Below are 19,671 nucleotides of genomic sequence, written 5' to 3' on the forward strand. Positions count from 1 at the left end.
TATCATTACTTACTCTGGTGATGGAGAAATTAAATTTAAAGGCTCCGTACACATCAGCGACAGGCAACTGGTCGTTCTACTGTGCATTTTTGTAGATCTGTAAAAATTCCCGTTACATTTTTCCCTAAGTGGGCCTTCACGGCCGGGGAAAAACTCGCCATTAAAATCTGACGAAACGATAAGCGTGTCTACTCAACTACGGGTCGTAACCCGACCCGAAGAATCTACTCCGAGGCGCACAGGTATTACAATTATTTTTATTGTGGCGCTCGGAGCTCGTTTGTCGATAATTTTCCCCCATCTGTTGTCCCCTGTCATCTGTGAGTAAGCTAAATGTTCCTTGGTGACAGCGTGTCACGAAATTCTGTGATGTACGTGCACGGGTGAATAAGTGTGGATAGAAAAGGGATAGAAAGCTAAATACCTTAAGTGTGTGTGGTTATGTATGTACAGTGTATGTATGTATGTATGTATGTATGTATATGTATGTATGTATGTATGTATGTATGCATGCGTGCGTACGTACGTGTGTATGTATGTATGTATGTATGTATGTATGTATGTATGTATGTATGTATGTATGTATATGACGTTTGACAGTGAAACAAAACATACATATACGCCGTTTCCGAGCATGCTGCTCAATATGATCGTTCCATAACGATGAAGTCTTTTTTCAACACAAAGACCTAGAGTGACCCAAGAAGTGCTTTTACTCTCGATTTACTCAAACTTCTGTTTTGATTAGTCGGATGGATGACTAATGAGCAATAAATCATGGTTTCATGTTGTTTTGAATGTGCCTGCCTACTTCAAAGGTCGAGATAACTACAGCTAAATCCGTGCACATGAAAGATGACTCGGTAGGTGGCCAGGTATCATATTCCTGTTTATTACACATAACTCAATGAATAGGTCCACAAATGAAATGGTGATTTGTATATATTGTGTATCTATATATGGTAAGTAAGTACATGAGTCTGAATGACTAGCTGCTTGTGTGTTCTCGCCTTGACCCTGATGATGGGTATAACAATGTCAGTGAACAGTACCTCGTGTCGTTGATCTTTAAACTTATACCGTCATGCGGTAATTTTCCCTTTTTTGGTAAATGCGCACGCAATCGAAGGTGATAGGCTGAAAACCTGGACCGCATACTCGTGTAAAGGTGATTTCAAAGTAAAGTTTGGAATCTCAGAGAGAATAAATTCACGGTTAGGATCCCTCTGTTCTGTGGCAAGGTACAGCAGTCACTCAGGGAAAGTACGGCTCTTGTTGAGGGCGATCAATAGCCGGGTTCTATTCAGGTCACGAGTGTATGTGTGTAAACAACAATATGTCTACGTTGTTATTTCATCAACGCGATAAACTTACACCTCGATACGACTTGTCGCTCAAACGGTGAAGCAATGATTGACGCACGACGGACGATAGCAAGGAGATAAACAGCCATAACGATTGCGAAACCATCGCGGCAATCATCATTTCACCGATGGTGGACCTGAGCCTGGCGGCCAGACATGCGCACCATTGTTCCAACTTGATATATATATATATATATATAAATATATATATATATATATATATATATATATATATATATATATATATATATATATTATATATATATATATATATATATATATAAGGGTCAGCAAAATGTAAAACGTCTACAATAGTTCTCGTCCTGAAATGCATCGATATAAACGAGAGAGAGAGAGAGAGAGAGAGAGAGAGAGAGAGAGAGAGAGAGATTTTGTTCTAGTGCTATGCCAAGCGGTGTCATTGGACTGTAAAATTGGTGGAGATTTATTTTGTAGTTTAAACATTAAACCCCACTGTGATGAGGGCATCGTGCTAAACCTAAAGACCAAGATACATTTTAGGGTGATATTTTGACCGCATCTCGTCCAAGTGCGAGTAATTAGTAATTACTGCGGCTTCACACCAGAAGACTTAGGAATATATACATACATCGGCGGCAAACTCAAGAGATGGGAACGATTGATAGAATGTGGCTTTGAGTGAAGCTAGCTCTACATTACGGCCCTCTGTGGCCGGCAATCCCGGTCATCCGATTTGTAATATGCAATATCCCATTCTACACCGCAGAGCAATTTACGAATTCTCAGCTCGAACGATATCAAAGCCGACAGAGCGATCCCGAATAATAATTTCAGGAAATTACAGAAGCTTCCTTAAGAAAGCCGAATCGCTATCGTTTAATGGGCACAACCTGTGCATTGGGAGGCCTTCTGCAGCGTAGAATTTACCAGACGAATTAATAATTAATTGAAAAAGAAATCAGCGCTTGGTCACACACGCCTAGATTACTAATGATCCGCTAAAGAAGTAAATACCGCAAAAGGTCAGTATGCTGGGAAGGTGTTTAACTGCAAGGCCCAATTTAATGAGGATGTGATATAAATAGCCACACTGAGTAAGGTTTTAATAGCAGTTTTGCAGTGAGTATACAATCTCGAGGTACCATCCCTCTGTGATTATTATCTCGTTGCCATTCCAATCTCTACATGACGATGTGAGGTTCGCTGAATTTTACATTGTAATAACACAGGAGAGAATGACTTTCATGAAATTGAAAGTGAGATATCGTGTAAGTAAAGTTAGAAACCTGGTATTCAAGCGGGACGTTTATTGAGCGATTCTCAAAATAAAGGGTTTTTTTACGGCTGTTGAAGTTAGGTGTCGGAACGGCACAGTCGTTCGAAAAGACGTCGACTCTTTTCGATGGTGGATCTATAGTAGTTGTTTCATGTTGAAGTGAATGCACTTTACATTTCGTTTATCGGAGCACGGTCACAGCACAGTCATAACAGTACGATAGAGTTGATGCTCGCCTTTTAAAGGTGCAGTAGCTTTAACTTTCAGCTATCTCACTATGCATCTATCGCACACTCCTGTTCAAATCCAGAAAGCATGACGAGCTCATCAACACAGCTCATAAGAGAACAGTGAACATTGTTATTAGCGACAATTGAATTCAAATCCTGACTTGAATCGATTTGCCAACAGCAACGATGGCCATTGTACAATGTGCAGGGCCGTGTTGACAAGGCGAATTCCGAGTATTTTAGCATGGTGTATAAAACAGAACTGGGGATTGTAGTTGATGCACACGACAAAAGTACTGAAAAAAATGCTCAAAAATCACAAGCAATAAACCCTCAAGGTTACTTAAGAAACATGAGAAAATTCGCGATCGGCCCGATCAGATTCTGTGAAATGCAAGTTTTTCATTTCAGATGAACAGCCTCTCTGTACAAGTGTCCTTGCGCCAAAGTCACAACCTTTCTTCCCCATTGCAACGTCAGTGGGCTGTCCGCTGGAGAGACCAAACGAAGTCCGATGTGAACACGCATACACTTTTCGCCACCGTTATCCGACTGACGCGTACATTGCATATGGTATGTCGATCGGAAGATAAAGTAAATTGATGTTTGACAATCGCTGTAAATATAAATGCACAGACTCTAAATTAGAGAAAAAAATGTCAAAGAGGTTTAGAGTATGGAGTGACAAAACTCAGATGAATGCTGAAGTGTTTGCCCAGGTCTACGTGTCGCCACGGCCGCCCATTGATGGAATTCCAAACGATTACGCAAAATATACGTTGAGAAATAAATTATGATTTGTTTGGTCTAGTCTCGGATTTCTAAAAATAGGACCTTCAAGTCGGTTTTAATACACTGTTCCCACTTCGTTTCTTGCGCCGAGAGAGGTTGACCAAAAAAACCACGTAAACTATCTCTGTCGCTCATACATCACTCACAACTTTTCAAGTTCTCTTGCAAACTCATTAATCGTCAGCTAGTAAATCTTCGTAGGGTCGTAGATGATCCCTGCAAGTGGCTAACATGAACGCCAGGCGTCGTTGATCACTGACGCAGATACACAGAGCGGTAATACACATAACTTGCAAGAAGCGATTTCACACCGATAAACGTTGGGGCTTGGTCCCTGGCGATTAATTTGCAACTGTTCACGGGATCGCATCTTACGCATGCTGCAAAACCCGAGTGTATAACCACATGTGCACGATTCTTGGTGTTTGTTTTCAATGTAAGTCACGAAGGATTATCTCTTCGGTCGCTGCAAAAGGTCAAGTCAAGTCGTTTGTCATCTACACAGAGGTGTCATAGGGTAGCACGCAGAAGGCTGGCTTACCCGAGATTTCATCCGCCGTACAAGTTCCTTCGAAACCAACACTATATTTGTTTTGTTAATGGATCTAATTCTGTGTGTAAAATACAAATGGCCCATTCATTTCATACACTGTACTGTGGTTCAAACAACATGTATGAACCCCATGTATGCGTGTATCAAATACGGTCCAATCTAGGCCTACAATGTCGTCGACGCGATGTTGATGTGAAGAAGCAGTATAGACGATGGTCGGTTGCACGATAAACACTTTAACTTATATCAGATACCTTTATCAAAAGCACTTCCCTTAGACGACAGCAGAATACAGAGAAATCTCTTCAAAAATGCGATGAAATATATTCTAATGAACACCATTATGCGCTAGTACTCTTCTCACCTCAAGCTGGAAGTATTATTGTATATTGAAGAGGAAATAGCGATTTTGTTCATTAAGTTTCGCCCTGAACTACCCCGAGAAAATGTGTTTGAGGAAATTAATTTTCTTTGGATAGGATCTTCTCCTCATTACCCCATGACGCTTTTCTCTCATAATTCCCGTACGATTGCAGCTCCCTCACTCCACACCATCGCCGCGACTTTTATCCATTCTTGCCTCCAACAGTACGAAGGCAGCGGTAACTAAACGTAACAGTCATTGGAGGTCGTTCATTCGCTGACGCTGGCAAAGGAAATCTCGCACGTGACCTTAGGGTTTGTCTTAATACAATTTGTCTGAAATGATTATGTTACCTTATACCGCACGCGAGAAGACTTCCGCCTATGGTACTAGTCGGTCGATTTTTACAAAGTCTGTCTGACTCTACTAACGCTGTAAACACTGACACAATTTTTCGATCGTTGTTGAAGGAACCTCGTCACGTATTATTCTTTGACGTATTGTTTATTTCAATGTAATAAACATCTTTAAGTACATGTATACTGACAATTATCACATACATAGACCCAGTTATCCCTATAGTATGACGTCACACTATAGGAATATGACTACGATGAATCCATATTCCACATGTGGTGGATATGGGACCCGGACTACTTTCAAAACGTAAATAAAAAATCAGCTGTTCAGAACTTATTTTCAAATCCCTGAAATGCAAAAGTGGGAAGGTAAGGAAGCATAAGGAAATACGGATTATAAAAATACATTATGTAAAATACAAAATACCGTCGATACTAGAATATTTATGAATTTGTGTTTCTTCGTCGTTGATTTGCGATTGAAACGTTTGATTTCTACACCATTGACATTTCAATACGCTATGTTACCGACATTTTGTTTTTTCTACCTCGTCAAAAGAGCCCCTGTCGATGTCCATCAAACAACATAATAAGCATAGCCGATAACCAAAGACACATACCAATCATCCCTGCAGCAGTAAGAATGTTTTCTGAAGTAACATTGACGGGTTTCAAGTTCAACATCACGATCAATGCTGCCGCGGCAGTCAACGAGTCGAGCCCCGTCGAGCCGAGGACGCGAAAAAGCGTTCATCATTCCTGACAGCAATGACTCTACTCCCGACTTGAGACTCATCAGAAGAAACGCTATTTTATATTTCAAGAGCGACAAGTTCACAATGTTATCGGTGCATTTAAAGGTGCAAGCTATTGTTTTGTCCATGCATATTGTGCACCACGTACGTTTCTTGCATCGTACCTTGTTGTTGAACTTCCGTCGTCTCGATCTCGCGTCTGAGCTAAGAAAGACTCGTTGCTAGTTGTAGGCTTACCGATTGAGTCAGAGCCGAACACTGTTCATCATTATATTTAAATAAGCTCATTTTATTGATAATTTTGTAAAAAATAATAATTGGTAATTTTGAAAATTTCATACAAACTATTCAAAGCAGAATTCTTTGAATGATATTCGAATATTGACAAAATAACCCGTTCTCGGTAGCCGCGGCTGAGTGTCGCGACGTCCCGCTGGCACGTCCAATAATTTTATGAATGAATTTTCACTCAAATTGATGTTATAGTAAGTACCAAATAAATACCTTGCATTAAAAATCCATACTCTTTCCTATTAAAGCCCTACGAGAGACGCTAATTATCCATAGGAGCAGCTTCGGCGTGCTCCAAGTTAACCTCGACATGTACAGCTGAGCGCTGGTCAGCTGTGACCCAGCCACGACCGCATAACACAAGCGTATGCATTCTTGTAAAATACTCCCTCTCGTTCTTTCCCAGTATTTATCATTCCTCAAAGGTTTATTCAAGGAAAACTGGGTCTATGCATGTGATAAATATATAATCCCCCCGTATTCCTCACTCGTGTGTCTGCGTCGCGGACTCGTGATTCCCCGTGTAGCGGCCGTATCCCCCCTCGCCTTCGGCTCGGAGGGATACGGCCGCTACACGGGGAATCACTCGTCCGCGACGCAGCCACACTCGTTCGGAATACGGGGGGATTATATATAAATATATATATATCGATAACACCTTCAAGACGCGCTACGCTAATCACATGAAGTCGTTCCGCAACGAGAGATACACAAAACGACACCGAGTTATCAAAATATGTATGGAACTTAAGAAATAAGGGACAAGACTTTGACATTTCATGGTCAATCATTGATAAAGCATTGAGCTACTCTAACATGAACAAGCGATGTAATCTTTGTATATCAGAAAAGCTGCACATTATCAATGCTGACAAATCTACACTGTTAAACAAACGCTCTGAGTTGGTTTCAAAATGTCGCCACCAAAACAAATATTATTTATCGAATTTTAACACTACCTACAAATAGAATGGTTCGTCCCAATCATATATGTAAGAGTGTCGAGCTAGAAATCCTTTCACTCTATCTGAGGATTGCAAGATGCATGAAACTTAAGTAATAGATTTCATTACTTTGTACTTGAAGTAATCTGTTTATTTATATATATATATATATATATATATATATATATATATATATATATATATATATATATATATATATATATATATACACACGTTGGATTTACAGTGCTCGATGCTAAAGCAGAGCGTTATAAATAATAATAATTATAATAATAGTAATAATTAATTATATGTATAATTTTATATATATATAATATATATATATATATATATATATATATATATATATATATATATATATGTATGTATGTATGTATGTATGTATGTATGTATGTATGTATATATATATGAGTGATATCGCTTTCTTGTAAATCTGTATTCCTGGTTTCCGTTCCTCCACAAAGTTTGTTTCAATTTCTTCCAAGACGCACCTAGAGAGTTACTTAATTCTGAAAGTTTTGCCACATCAGCCGTAAGGGAGAAGTACTGCCTTAATTACTGATACAGTCGATGATGGAATGTTAAAACCCTGCCATTTTCATTTGTCTTTGGAGATTATTATTTTCAAGTATTTGATTAATCAAAATTGTGCATGCACGTTATCGAGCCTAAGGGGAACGAGACGACAACCGTTCATCTATAATAAGATTTACAAAACATTATCGCTAAATAACTAAAAGATAGTGTTTTTTTCTAACGAGAGGGCCTACATTAACACCGCCCATTGTAGATTCCGGAGATGTAATGATTACCTAATATTCGGTGATCTTCGAATGCTCTTATCAAATCAAACCCGTAACGAGTTTTCCACAGAAAGATCATTCATGTTTGCTTTAATCAATAGGCATTAAAAGGTTTATCCACTTCTAGTCGTCAAAGACGTATGTTAGTGGGACACATAACCGGCGACGACGTGTAGTGGCTTTCTCCATTAAAGCTACGCTTAATGGGACCGCGACCTCTTCGGATGCCGTTATAAAATTTTCTAAACGACTGCACGTGCTTTGGCATAAGTAACGAAGGACGACCTGACTATATGCGCGCCCCTCGGCGTGCAGATCGGCTACGAAGCGTCACCTGCAAACACTGTTGGATATTCCCTCATAACCAGAACATTAAGAGTTGCCGTTTTTACGGTGGTGGGGATGATTAACACGTCAGAATCGTTCGGGTTTGAGCAGCATTACCGTCCAAATCACTACATCTGAAAATAATCCGTGGCACTCAACAATGAATTGTAGAGATAATTTTTCGGTTGGTTGGTCATGATTGCACAGTCTTCCAGTCATCGAATTTTTTACATAAAGTTCATTTTGACATTATCTTCATCGGGAGTGGTTCGCCAACAAGTAATTGGATTAGCAAGTCAAGAAGACAAGTCATCGATTTACGAATCACGCAACAGCATAATATCGAGAGTGTATACGTATAGGCGTCATCTCTCTCTCCCTCGTTGTATGTAACGATTATGTGAAAATCTAAAAGAAAATGTAACCCTCAATTTGACTGGGTTTACAAATTAAAAAAATTGGTACTCGCTATACGTATCGGAGGGCCTAATTGATAAAAAAGTGCTGAGTGGGCTATTCTGTACTTGGCTACTTGTCCCTCGAAAGTAGTCCGGGCAGTATTTATAGATTTGGCTCCTTTATACAACCTTCCATCACGTGTGTTCGTACGTCCATGCGTCCACAGTCATAACTGGAACATGTATGACTCAATTTAATTTAAACTTTGTACAAAGACAAAGTACATCGGCACGTCGATTTGTCATGCTATATGAACTAATATGGCCGTCAGACGGCCATTCTGTTACGATTTTAAGGGTAGGCCTACAGGTCAATGGTTCTACTCCGGAATAAAAAGGACGCGATGCGTTCTACAGACTCAGTACGCCCAAATAATCACGTGATGCCGGTACAAACAAGCACACATGTGTACTAACGCGCATGGAAATACACGTACGTCTAAGCGCGTTTGCGTACATGGCTTTGTTTGTACCGTGGTCGATTCGAATTCCGGGTTTGGCCCAGTCACTGCTTGACCCGGTTTCATTGAAACTTTGTATAGTGCAAGGACAAGTTAGTATGACATGGATATACGTGTCAAATTGCATAGCGATACGATAAAATATGGCCGCCTTAAAAGGTGGTAAATACTTTGTCACGATTTACATTGACAACTACACAGACTTGCGCCATCTGATCTCTTTAAAAGTTGACACAAGTACAATGCAAATTAATATATATATATATATATATATATATATATATATATATATATCCGGGTTTTAGCCTATTGCCCAGTCACTGCTTGACCCGCTTTCATTGAAACTTTGTACAGTGCAAGGACAAGTTAGTATGACATGGATATACGTGTCAAATTGCATAGCGATACGATAAAATATGGCCGCCTTAAAAGGTGGTAAATACTTTGTCACGATTTACATTGACAACTACACAGACTTGCGCCATCTGATGTCTTTAAAAGTTGACACAAGTACAATGCAAATTAATATATATATATATATATATATATATATATATATATATATATATATATATATATATATATATATGCACATTTCTATTGCATTAAAAAATTAAATTCTTTTTATGTTGCTTAGAAATGCTCTGAAAACTTCAAATGAAAGGTATTTTTAGTCACATCTACATAAATATATGTACCGCTTTGCACTTAGAAGTGAAAAGTTTGATTACACATTCAGCATGGGGTTTTCCAACAGGATAGTTTCTGCCGGGAAAGGAAATCTACATTTCTGGTGTTTACTCCACCTACGGTAAATGACTTGTCGAAACTGTATAATTTTCACACAATAAAAAACAGGCGCAGTAAAGCCTTATTTTCCAAATCACAAAATGTGTATGCCGGGGACAACACTGTTGTGAGGAAAATTTTGTTTTATTTTGTATTTGTTGGTAAAATGTTGTTTGTTGTAAGTTTCCACTGGAAGTCTCTAAGTTTTGTGTCAATTTTATAAGTTTAAGAGGCAGTAAATAAAATGGTTCCAAGGAATGCACATTGGTATCAAGAATGTTGTTAAAGAAAGGTTGGGCTTTAGCTGATGTTATTCAAAGTTGGCGCAAACGCTAAGCGCAATTACATATATGTGCTTTTGCAATACGATCCAATATGGTTAATTTTGCCAGGCAGCGATTCAGTCTCATTTTTATCATGTCCAGAGTCATTATGTAACAAATGCTTGGACATATTTTGTCGGAGCTTTGCGCAAGAAGAAGGTCATTCATTGGTCAAGCGACTGCTATGAAGCTTAATTTACAATCCCATCTCAAAGTTTGCCAACATTTGCAAAACATGTAAACATTGTCACCAACATTCTCAGTTTCACTCCATTTTTCACATCCTTTTTAAATCAAGAAAAAGTACACTCGGTGCAACTGTGGAGTTTTTTATGCATGATCGTGGCTTGAGCTCCTTCTTTCGCATAAATACAATAACGTATATGTTCAATATGTTTTGTGATGCACATGTTTCAATATGGCTACATGTTGGCCATTTTATTATGAAATATTTAATGTCCAGAGTTATTATGTAACAAATGCTTGGACATATTTTGTCGGAGCTTTGCGCAAGAAGAAGGTCATTCATTGGTCAAGCGACTGCTATGAAGCTTAATTTACAATCCCATCTCAAAGTTTGCCAACATTTGCAAAACATGTAAACATTGTCACCAACATTCTCAGTTTCACTCCATTTTTCACATCCTTTTTAAATCAAGAAAAAGTACACTTGGTGCAACTGTGGAGTTTTTTATGCATGATCGTGGCTTGAGCTCCTTCTTTCGCATAAATACAATAACGTATATGTTCAATATGTTTTGTGATGCACATGTTTCAATATGGCTACATGTTGGCCATTTTATTATGAAATATTTAATGTCCAGAGTTATTGCAAAGATATCACAAAGACGTTTTCCAAATAAGATTTATTCACTCTAAAAAAAATGTCGATGTACAATGGCTCACATCAATATTTTTCATGATGTAATTCAAGATAGCCGTCTGGGAAGCCATTTTTTATGAAATCGTTAATTTCTTTATGATCAAATAAATAACAAAAATATGTCTCAACTGATCCATTTCAAACTTAGCACGCTCATAGCGCAAAATCACAACTATTTGCAGTTTAATATGTATGTATTGGAATGATTGGAAATCAAACGAACATATTCGCTCAAACTGCTAAGACGATTTATTTCAATTTTTGTATCCTTGTAATATTTCTAACAGTTTTCCATACAATAGTACAAGTTATTAAAACATATCCTCTCGTAGAATACCTTAATGCAATATATATGCAAATCATTTTCAGAAATTCCATAGCATTCATGGTTTGGTTGTGTATGGTGTCTGCACAGATCCTGCCTGCACAAATTTAACTTCCATACACCCTTCATATTGTTGTTGTTTATAACCAACAATAAAGTAACGAGTATATAAATTGTCAGCGGGGACTATGTCATCGACAATGAGTCGTTTTGCTTTGCCCCTCTGCTTATTGCATTGACCACACTTTTCGTCGCCAACTGCCTGAGAGCATGTTTCTGTTAAAGTGCCAGAGTTAACACTGTACCGTTGAAAACAACTACAGGCTGACGTTGTTGGCACAGCCGACTTTCAAATGCCCTAGCATTCAAATATATTATGGTAATCACAATGAGAATTTGTCCAGCTTCTTGGCCAAGCTCTTTTGACAAATATAAGCAGACAACTACAGTTAAGATTTGTAACGTTACCGTTGAATACTCAAAGTCAGTCCGAATGTTTAACCATTCCAAGCAAGAGAAAGACGGTAGACGTTTCTTTATACGATAATTAATAAAATATCAAATTCGAGCAAATAAAACTGAGTGTTATTATGGATATCAAAATTGAAAGTCACGAGGGAGCCATGAAAATAATCATAACCCTATACTTTACTGAAGGAAGTCCCGCAGGAGAGAATTGGAATAAAATATTGAGTGTGCTGCCATTAATTTTGTTTTTCAAGCCGACTTTCAATAATCATTATTACCCATTAAACGATATTGAACAAACAAAGAATGGCAATAACGCTTATACCTTGCTATACATACAATCCTGTCATTGCTTGTCATGATGAGACCACAGGCGACCCAAGTATTACTGAGTTTTTCACACTGTTTTCTCTATCATTTTCTCTTCTTTCTTCATGCTCTGAATGATCGGAATAAATAAAATAAATTGTTTATATAACCTAACCTAACCTAACCTGTGCCTCTTTATTTATTTTACACTCCATTACAAGGACGTATATCTCTCATACACACATGCTGTAACTAATTATGATAATCCGTGGACTTATCAGAGGTTGGTCAACATCGGAAAGATAGTGATGTTAATGAAAAAGGAGAAGGTATGAAGATCTTGGGAAACATGTCCCGAGGACGTCCGTAAACCTAGTGGACGCTTATATATTCATGATATGCGCAAACAAACACTGCTCATTATTCAAAAATAAACGGGAAGTTAGATCGAAAGGAACGCTGGAAACGCGCATGCTTTTCGTTGCCAAGTGCCAAATTCTAACATAAGTAGACATGGTCCTGCTCCATGTAACAAATGCCACCCAGAAAGTATCGACCGACCAAGCAGAAAAAGATCGCCGGAGTTGCCGTTTCATGAGTTTTTCAACAAAATTATATAGATGTATGTTTCACGTCGTCGTTTTCTGGGAGTGTATATACCAAGTATAATTTACAAACCGTGTCGTGATTCAAGGCACAATGGTGACACATTAGCAGGAGCACACACTGGAGAATTTTGGCCAGCACTGTGAATTTTTTAAACCAGTCACCTTCATTTCTCTGCACTCGCTATTAACTCCATGTCTACCGGTAACATATCGTTATTTTCTGTCTCAAAGTACGTACCAGCAACAGGCCTTTGACGTCAAAGTCGGTTGTTTTCTGGTATACGGTAGCAACCAAGCTCATGACTAGAATGACTGTACGGCGTCAAAGAGTTAAGCTCGCCGGTTACTTTTTTCGCATAATAAAAGAGAGTTGGTCGCTACATGGAGCTAGTTTCTAGCTCCATGGTCGCTACTAGTCTGATCGATTTTCAATCGTGCCTTATGCTGTTAGTGCACAAAATTCCCGAAAGAAGCAGCGCACGGGCTATAAAACTTCGTTTGTACTGTTAGGCTAGCTTTGGGTCCATAGCTGTGGTGTTTTCGGACGGGATTTCTGCCTTTTACGGCTGGTTTTGACTTTAACGTCACCACCACAGCCATGGAAACGTCCATGTTCTGCCCCGGCCGACAGCACGCTTGTCGCAACTTTGTTTGTCGATATTTCGAAAATTTGCCACCCAAATTGCCAACACTCATCGACAACATGGTTATTAGAGGCCTACTACTACAAGAAATCCGCTAAAATTCACCAAACTATCGCCGTTTTTCCAGCTTTTTCCGACATGACTACTCGCAGACCGTTCTTTTTCTGGCGTACAATCAACGATTGACGAAGCTCAGTGTAGCCCGTCACTAAAAGTCACCTGAGCGGTGACCTCGCAACATCGAAACACAAACTGACATCACCGATGATGTTGTCCACTACTTTAAGAAGCCTGTGAGAATTTTTACCAGCACTGTGAATTTTTTAAACCAGTCACCATCATTTCTATTCACTCGCTATTATCTCCATGTCTGCCGGTAACATATCGTTATGGAGAAGTTTAGTTACACGAAGGGCAGGGTTTGCACTGTTCGCGACCATTTAAACGTTTGAAATAAGAGTAGCTGGCTCTCCTCGGCCATCGAAATACATTGGCTGCAGTAAATTTGGATAAAAGGTCATGACTGGCCGCAATTTGGTAATTTCTGGACACATTTCAGGAGAGCTTCTTACCTTCCCGTTTTAGTAACCATTCCTATCTTTCGCGATGTTGACCAACCCGTAAAATCCCTGATAAGTCCACGGATTAGCATAATTAGTTGTGTTGACTAATTAATTACAGCATGTGTGTGAAGAGATATACGTCCTTGTAATGGAGTGTAAAATAAATAAAGAGTCACAGGTTAGGTTAGGTTAGGTTATATAAACCATTTATTTTTTTATTCCGATCATTCAGAGCATGAAGAAAGAAGAGAAAATGATAGAGAAAACAGTGTGAAAAACTCAGTAATACTTGGGTCGCCTGTGATGAGACCAAGAACATTGTCATGTTTATGACGAAAATTTCTTCGCAATCGTCAATACTACAGCTTTTTTTCCCACTACACGTGTTTGCTTTAAGAATTTTCATAGACTGTCATACAGAATTACCAAAGCATTTCTTCGTTTTGAAGAATTTCAAGATGTCACCGCTTACTACCTCCATGCTCTATCGCAATTTAACCATTAGATGATATAGCTAGGGGTGAAACATCAACGACCCACAGAAACCCATTTTAAAGTATATAACTATTGCATTGCATTCAGAAACTTCTCGGTCGCATTCGAACTCATAAGGCATAGTACATATTGGCCATTCGCTGACTTGCATACAGTTTACAAGAGGAGCACCTAAAAATGTCCACGATAGCAGTGTACCTTTGTGTGCAAAATGGAGTGAATTTGTATCTGACATGCTTAGAATGTATGAAACTTTGCAGCCTCCTTCCTGTTCTAGAAAAAAAGTTTTAAGCTGTGGTTAGTCTTTTCTTCGTGGCTCCGTCTTCTTCACGGCGATCCCTGGTCCGGCCACCATTCACTCTGCTCGCTACCAAATCACCAGAAACACAATCGCCTCGCATTAGAAGCTGTGTCACAGATAACGAATTGTCACTGCATATCTTACCATCTGCGCGTCGACACTAATGTACACAACGTAAGATAGCGGACAAGTAGTGTCCATATGTAGATCAGTGACAGCTCATTCCATTTAGCTGAATGTAGCATTCCAAAGCGGGAACATGTGATACTATTCTCATTTCCCCGTAAACTTGTGCAACACATGTTGCATTGGAAGTTATTTTCAAAATGTTTTCAAAACGCTGTGATATTACGCTATATTCAAAAGGCCAGATTATTTCTGTCTCTAAAAATTGATCCACAATAAACAGAATTATCATCGTGTCTCTCTTTATTGCCTAATCAGCAACAACCTATTACTGACCTGACAATACTTTCAGTTGTGGTCAGCTTGATACTTCTGTGAAAGCTGGAAGTTCTCATGATAAAAACAGTGTGTTGCAGACCAGAATGAAGCGGCTACGATGTATTTCTACTCGAGGTATCTCAAAACGTAAAGTGGGAACACCAACTTTTCCCCCATCATGTTTTTTGTCAACAAATTACAAGATATGCAATAAGAATACGACAATAGTTTTACTTTTGCAAAGTTATCCACCGTAATCATAAAGCAATGCCAAGACAGCCGGCAGTCTCACCGTCGACAGAGGAAACGATGAAATTCTTACAGTGGTAGAACCACGGTCCCTCCACAAGGGACCGTGGTAGAACTTACTTTGAAAATGAGTTCGTAGTTCTCTGTCAAACTTTGCTGTATTCAGTGGTCAGAGTATTCTCTTTGGACATCTAAGAATAAAAATCACAGATCGATGCGTTATCCTTTTCATGTAGCAAATTTTGTAATATTTGTCATTTCAAATCGTTGCAATTCTGCAGCGGTAACTCTTATGGGTGAATCGAATTTTCAATTCCAAAACAAAACAAAACAAAACAAAACAAAACAAAACAAAACAAAACAAAACAAAAAAATAGCGCAATAGGGACAAAGAGCGAGTACATATTTACTTCAGGTTTCAAACTGCGTCGACAAAAGTTTGTGCCAAGAAAACGACTGTGTCGTCAGATTTTGAGAGCCCAAAAACTTTGATGGATTGCGCGTTATGCGTAACAGAGCATAAACGTATACATTGTACTTTACATACTGGAAATGCTTCCGGGCAAGCTCACGCGGATGCCTTAAACATTTCAACATCTACAAAAGTGGATGACTGTGTATAACGGATTGCTACTTATATTTCAAATTTTACTAGAACTATACATTTGTATATCGAAAACTCGAACTCAAACCAACTTCATGAACAAAAGCTGTTGTACGCAGACTTTTCGCTTTCCCGAAGCTCAATATACAACTTTGACTCTCGGGATGTAAAAAAGATTTGGCCCATTCACGATACATGTACAGTCAAACCTGTACAGTGGTCATCCAAAGGACCAAGAATAAGCGACCTCTGTATATGGAGGTGGCCTTTCAATAGAGGGTGTATGTGGCATTACTTTCAGTGTAGATGGTGTACTGAGTGATGAATTTAGGAAAAGATAACAGCAGTAATCATTTTGAATCATGTTGCGGTTATAAAATCAGTTTAAATAGACCCATTTCATGCTTTCCACTCGGAGCATTGTTTTGTCATAGTCAGATATGCTGACCATTATAAAAAGGTCTTGTACCAAAGTGGATCAATTCCCTGTGGCCACTGACCACATAAGAGAGGTGACTGTTCTTTAGAGGGCTTTTTAAATGTAAAATGCTACGGGACCGCTGCAAAGTGACCACTATATAGAGATGACTGCTCTGTAAGGGTGACCACGAAGAAAGATTTGACTGTACCATAACGGCATACGTGTACGCATGGCTTACACAACACATGCGGTGCGGTTTTGCAGGCATGATATGAACGATATATCAACGCCAAGTCCCACGTGCCTAATTCAAAATAATCGAGCCGGCCGTGAAGAAAGCTCGTATCATATATTCCAAGGGGGTGTAATTTATATCTGCCACGTGAAAGCGAAATGTGGTGAAATATTAATAACATTGTACACAGCGGTTCTCATGGCAAGATAGCAAGATAATTCAAGTAAGAAGTAATGGCGCCTAATGAAGAGAAAATGGCCGTTTTCGAGTATCCGCCTTCGTTCGCGCGTCACGTGAAACTCTCGCGGGATAATAAATTTGATTGAACTACATGCGATCAGGTTTGAAATTAATTAACAGGAAAGGTTTAACGATCCGGAAGACTAACACGTGCATTGCTTGATTAGGATTTATGTGTCAACCTTTATTCCTCTGAATTTCTGAATGTTTGCAATCCCAAACGGCGGTGTCTTCATTATAGCTATTTCTAGCTACTCGTCACATTTCTGACTTATCAGATTTTTTTGGTCTCTTGTCTCATTTATTCATATTAAAATCTAGCCATGTGTTGTATCTTTCGGCCACTGCGTTATTCATAACTTACTCATGTTATCATTAGTTTGATTTTAAACATACGCCTTTATATGGAGAACGTTTTCCGTTTCTTGTGTGAGAGTGTAAAGTTGAGTATGACTTATCATGCATTTTTTCGAGTAGACATGATTTATTCATTTAAATCAAGGGTCGTAGTATTGTATCAATGACAAAGCCAATGTATAGTATTGGTATTGCAAGAAAATGTGACCCAATCAATAGCGCTGTTCACGGTTACAGGTTTGTTACTAAATATAGCTGTACGCGCGCGACATCGGACACGCAGTTTGAAATGCGGACACATTTTATCAATGTTGCATACATGGCTGTTTTTGCAGCTTGTACTCTGAGTCGTGAATATGCCTTTTAGTATTCATTGTTACACTAGCAGTCGCCTACTAAGCTTTGTTTTCGTCGTTTTTGCATGCGTAATTTTCAAAAGCGTAATCTAAAAATGCGGACAAATATTTATTTTTGCATATTAATGAGAGAACAGTGACGTAAACTGTGAACAATCAATAGTGAATGTCTATTACGTGGCCATGGAGGCTATAGCGTTCGTATACCGTGTGATACCAGACACGATTCGCTATTTCCCAAGGCCGTAGTCCATGGCAAATGCCAACATGATTCTGGTTTGTAATGCACCGTGACGGCCACGACGGTAATAAACGGGCGCTATAGCGAATATATGCATCTTATTCCCTAATAGTTTTTCTTGGTTCAGCGAAAGAAAATACGATCGCGATCTTGCTATTTTTAGCCAGCATGTATATTTTGTAACACACTTCATCCAATTTTCTCACTGAAAAATCTAGAAGTTTCTCTGCTATCACTCGTCTCGGTCGCAGACGACAGGGCCATCTTCTTTGCAGGTTCCAGAATGTGAGCTTGCGTAGACGACACATTCAATCTTATCCATTTAAAAGTTGTTCAACTTACAAACCGTTAAACGATTAACAATTTTGGAAACTGTTGACCAGTAACTGGCTATTTGTATGTACCAGGCATACCACGTGACCGTTAATTGACGAATCACGACAAAGAGTTTGGTGTATTAAAGAAAGGATAAAATGGAAGCGCGCAACAATTTTTAACGTTACTTCCTACGCCAGTGCGCATGCTCCTCGCTACGAGGGTGGGCAACTAACCGCGCACCTGTGGCGTAGCTCTAGTAATCTTAACATCATAAGAAAGACCACGATGAGCGTTGACCCATAAAAACACTCCTACGGGTGGTGCGCAAAAACGATTGATGGGCTCTTTCCAAAGCCGGCACCGGTGATTAATCAAATATTCCGTCGCGTTATCTTTTCATCATTTGGTGATATTTCGAAACATTCCCATGACATCTAGTATTCATGAGAGAGAGAGAGAGAGAGAGAGAGAGAGAGAGAGAGAGAGAGAGAGAGAGAGAGAGAGAGAGAGAGAGAGGAGAGAGAGAGAGAGAGAGAGAGAGAGAGAGAGAGAGAGAGAGAGTTATAAACCGCGTCAGAAGCATATTTTCTTTCAAGAGAATGAACAGTTTACATTTTATTTAGCGCCAGTCATATCGTCTGTTGCGATAATAATGTTTCCCATAGTGAGCATATCCCCCTTCTCTTGTCTGTGGCCGTAGAATGTGATATATCACGTGAACGATAAATCTTTAGTCATGGAATATGATATTCAGAAGACGGACATAAATCCTCTTGTTCGATACATCTTGACGGAAAATTAATGAACTGCACACGGCCAGACCGCTCGCTTGCATTCCAACAACGTTGTACTTCTCGTGCAAGCGTTCCCCGTCATCAAGGGAGTTCGTTCACCGGCGCCGAGCTCCAAGCCACCCCTTCCCAAGATTCACGTTCACGTGGCGCGGCGGCGCGAAACAGGACGTGTGCATATATTTAAGTTGTTTATGATTCATCGCAAGTTGGCTGACTGTCACAGGTCGGCGTCTACAAGAAAAATCGGTGCCCTGGCATCATAATGTTGGCATCCTTCATCGCTGTCTTCAATGTGCGTTCTTCAGCTCGTCATGTTCATAGCGCATATTTTCTAAAGAAATAAAGAAATAATTCACTGCTTTGAAGACAGGAAATGCAGCAAGCACACCCACGTATCGGGATACTCACTCCAACAACAAAGCTGACGAGACTCTAAATTCACTGCTCCATTGAAAAGAAGAGGAAATTCTACCAATTACAAAATAAGAAAATTCATTTCTCAAAATCGTTCACCAATTCCCAAAGGAAGTCGGACGTGTCGACCGTTGAACTGTCACTGAAAAACAATTATAAGACACACGCCGAATAATGTTGCCGAGCCTCCAGCGGAGAAAGCTATATCATATTGAACAATGAATTCATCAGCAGAGAGTCTCATGTAAATAAAATAGATATACATACTACATAACTATATACAGGCATTGAATTGACGTCTGAATTCGCT

General features: G+C 39.2%; 1 protein-coding gene across 6 annotated transcripts in view; it reads left to right on the plus strand.

The window, feature by feature from the left end:
* The window catches only part of LOC139131209 (gamma-aminobutyric acid type B receptor subunit 2-like), a 257,786-nt gene that overhangs the window by 195,852 nt on the left and 42,263 nt on the right, over positions 1-19,671 (plus strand). The gene's annotated exons all lie outside the window — the stretch shown is intronic.

This window comes from Ptychodera flava, chromosome 4, assembly GCF_041260155.1.
Source record: "Ptychodera flava strain L36383 chromosome 4, AS_Pfla_20210202, whole genome shotgun sequence".
NCBI classification, from domain to species: domain Eukaryota; kingdom Metazoa; phylum Hemichordata; class Enteropneusta; family Ptychoderidae; genus Ptychodera; species Ptychodera flava.